Source organism: Limulus polyphemus, unplaced genomic scaffold (genome assembly GCF_000517525.1).
Source record: "Limulus polyphemus unplaced genomic scaffold, Limulus_polyphemus-2.1.2 Scaffold1286, whole genome shotgun sequence".
NCBI lineage: Eukaryota > Metazoa > Arthropoda > Merostomata > Xiphosura > Limulidae > Limulus > Limulus polyphemus.
Window position 1 is genome coordinate 28,961 of NW_013666896.1, and position 4,379 is coordinate 33,339.

Consider the following 4,379-nt stretch of genomic DNA (forward strand, 5'->3'; position numbering starts at 1 on the left):
GTGCCACCTGAAGAAACTACCGTCGAAGAAGAAACTTTACTCAGTTTTGAGAAGGGAAACGGTGAAGCTCTTGATGAAGTTATTACCACTGATGTGACTGTTATCGACGATAGAACATTTCCTGATGAAGAAGATGAACCCCATATGAAGCAGAAGCTAACGAACGAACGGAGACGTAACAATATTCTGGAAAGTTATATTTTCGTCCTTACAGGATCAAAAAAGACAGGTTAGAGTTTTGTTGTTTGTTTTCACACATGCGAAATTCTGTCACGAGTACTGAGCTTGATGTTCTTGCGGGTTGTTACTATTTTTACAGTTCACAGGCCTACGGGTTCAAAGCATTGAGAATTATCAAAGTGTATTTACATTGCCGAATGGTGCTGGGAGTAGAAACATGGTTAATGATTTAAAAAGGGCTATTGTGTAAAACAGCTATTTACAATTAAAAGAAATACAACGTTAAAATCATTACACAATAAATAGTTATTAAAAACAGTGTCTTGCCCTACAAAAGACTGTACATATGTTTCGGTGTCCTATGACACCATCTTCAGGTCAGATTATGACAATCATAAAACACACGCATTGTAACAACCTGAAGAAAAAATAGAGAGCTGAATATACAGAGGCAGTCTTTATTGTTGAAGTTACTGTTATGTTATCTTATGAAATCCAATAGGAAGCAATGATTTTTTTTGTCGAAAATTTAAGAAAAGTCAGTAAATCGTTTTTTATTGAAAAAGTTCATCAAAATTTGTGCAAAATAGTAGCTGTTGTTATGTCTCCTCCACAGAGGGAGAGACATTGTTTTCTTTATGTTTCTTCATTTTTCTTCTTCCCAGCAATTACAATTATGCTTCACTTCTTTATTTATGAAACGATTGTCTTGTAACTTGGAAGGAATATACCATGATCGAATACATCCAAAATGTTTATATGTAGGTCCCCATTCCGATTTTAAGGGTCAAAGATAAAACATTACAAAGGAACATATTCTTGCCTGCAGTTCCCACATACTTGCATGGTTCCATCAATGCAAATAAGACTTAACTCTAACAGGCTTAATCACACCGATGTGTGATTTGTATCTTTCTTGCGACTTTACAGGGGTAAAGCAATTTGCAAAATTAAGTCTATAAGTCTGATATTTATTTTTATTTTGACCAACCTAAATGAGACTTTGCAACAAAAAGAAAGAAAAAAAAGATACCCCAAGACAATCCCCACAGACTAAGGTGGTCAGGTATAGGATGTTTTTTTGTATGTGTCATAGGTAACTAAAAAAACATATACAAATATTCAAAATGTATGTAAAATCGAACCTAGACACATTGTCTGCATATTTAGAAGGGGGTTGTTATTAAAAATGTTTATTTCACAAAATGCACAAATTTGCTGTGTTGAAGAATAGGTTCGGTTAAGTTTTTGTCCTTGAGAATAAACCCATTTACACAGAAACTGACTCTCCTGCGTAGTATAAGATCAAAATTGAGTATGCTCCAATAGATCTTTCTCACAGACTGTTTCGAGTTGATACTGATTTAAACGTCTATCCGTCCGAAGTATAGACGTTGCAGTTTTTGCTTCATATGCTGTATTCGGAGGACCTTATCGAATGACGTGCATAAGGGGTGGGGCAAATTTCTTTCGTTTGCTAATGTTGGCCTTTCTAGTTATTGTTTATTTTTATAATATAGTAACATGGTTATAAATGTATTCGGAGGACCTTATCGAATGACGTGCATAAGGGGTGGGGCAAATTTCTTTCGTTTGCTAATGTTGGCCTTTCTAGTTATTGTTTATTTTTATAATTTAGTAACATGGTTATAAATAAAATGACTTATACCTGTTTATAAGTGAATATAGTATTATTGTTATCATTTTTACATGTGAAAGATGGATAAAAATACTGTAAAGTCAGCATAACAAATGTAAGGCTTATGCTTAAATTATCTATAAAAGTTAAATGACAATATTACTGATTAGATAACAACTACAATACGGTTCTTTCGTATGAAAATGGGGATTTACACAGCAATTATAGTACGGGGAAATTAATCCTATTTATAGAATATTAGCAGGAACACAGTTACTGAGGTCTGAAGACGTTTGATTTAATGATTTTAAAAAGATGGAAAATAGGAAATTGCGCGTTTGTTTTTCAGAGCAAAGCCACATGGAGCTATCTGCTGTATCCACAGCGGGGAATCAAACCTCGGATTTTAGCATTGTAAGCCCGTAAACTTACAGTTGTCCCACCGGGGGACAAGCATGAAATATTCGGACACATGAAAACTATATTTTTTTTTAATTTATAACTTTGTTGATTACGAGAGTTGTCAACCAATTAAAGAAAGTAGTTCTCGTGTAAAAAGCTACTATGCTGAAAAATGAAAAAAAAAAATTGTCCGTTGTTTTCCAAGAAAACTAGAACGGAAAGAAAGAGTGTAAGAACAAATAATCTATGACTGAACCCTAAATAAAATCAGTCATGTTTAGAACGATAACTATCTAAACTCTGATAACTATTGTGTTATACAGCGCAAAATGTTTATAATTGCATATTTCTGTTTTTATTGTAATTTATGTTATATTTACTTCATTTTCGAATAGTTGATTATTCGAAAGCGCTCGAGTTTTGGGTCTTATTTCAAGTTTATTACACTTTATATGTGATCCTTTGTGCTAACTCTTTTATCAAGATTTACTTCATTTTTAATATTCTTCATACAAAAAAATAAATAAGTTATTTTGTCATAATATTCAATACTAGATGGCGCCACTATAAACGATTTAAGAACAGGAAAAACTAAAGCGTTTCTTATCATTTAGAAGATGGATGACAAAACAAATTATTATTTCAAGTGTATTTGTTGTTGGTGGTGATGAACGCTAAATGTTGTTTCAATAATGCTAATACTGGCTCTGAATTTATCTGATCTTTTTAAGCAGGGCTGACTGGTAGAAGCTCTCTGACGAAAAATGTTTTACCACTTATACCGCTGTCTTCTGGTGGGTAAGCGGTAAGTTCACGGACTCATAACACTGAAAAAACAGGGAGGTGCTATTCCCCGCTGTAGTCAGAGGTCAAATAGTTATTTTGCAGCTTTGCGCTACAAAAAGAAACGTATCCAATTTTTTTATTTTAAGTTATGCATTTCATTATGCGTTTATTGTACAAAAACATCGACCTAGAATAAGTGACAAGACTGGCTCTTGCAAAAAATTAAAAACTTACATTGTCTGTTTGAGAAATGTATTTGTAAATCTAAAATCAATACTTGAATCAATTCAATAGCTAAAAATAATAATAAAAGTAAACGAGTGAAGTATTTGTTTCCCAAGATAGAATTTTGCTTCCTCTATGTCTTTCTACCGGTATTACCAAATAATATATAACCTGTAGGTTTACAAAAGTGGTTCAAATCATTTTCATCAAATTTAGTTAGTTTCTAAAGCGCAAAACTACACCATGGGCTATTTGCACTGTGTCCATCACGGATATCAAACCTCGGTTTTTAACGTTAGAATTGCATAAGCTTAGCACTAAGCCACCAGGGGAACAACCAAAGTTTAGTTAGTTAGTTTTAAAGCGCAAAACTACATCTTGTGTTATCTCTGCTGTGCCCACCCTGGGTATCGAACAGCGGTTTTTAACGTTAGTATCTCATAAGCTTACCACTGAGCCACAGGGGGAGAGGGGTACTAGGTTTCCAAATAACAACTGTTTCTTCAATAAGTGATTTTGAACAAAACTTTACTGTTAAACTGTTATTGTTTCTTAACCAAACCACCCGTTAGTAGAACTTACAGTCAAACCACCCTTGTTTTATGAGTACGTGTAACCAGTTACGTGTGGAAGCAAAAGGAAAAGAAGATAATAATCGTAAATCTGTCATGGTTGCTTGAATATTACCTCGTGTGAGACAATAATCAATGCAAAAACCTTGAAACTTTCCTCTTTCTGCGCCTTTTCTTATGAAACAACTATTGTTGTTAAATTGTTTTTATGAAGTACACACATAACAAAGAACCAGCGTTGGACTGAATGATTAATATTTCTTAGCAATAACAAAATAATTATGGTTCTTACTGAGTCATAACATATATATGTACACAATAATGATTTTTGTGAATAACTACACACACATATATGTTCAGCCATGAACTTTTGAGCAGTCTCGATTCATAGGCATGGCGTGAAACATCTTTTCATTGCATAATAATTGAACAATTTCATAATGCTGTAAGAATGGCTGGAGACGGCTTGAATGGGTAATGAAGAAAAACTTTAATATAACAGCAAATGTACAACGTTTGTCAGTGTAAATTACTTGTACATGATGATGACAAAACCTTGTCGAAACGTTGTACAT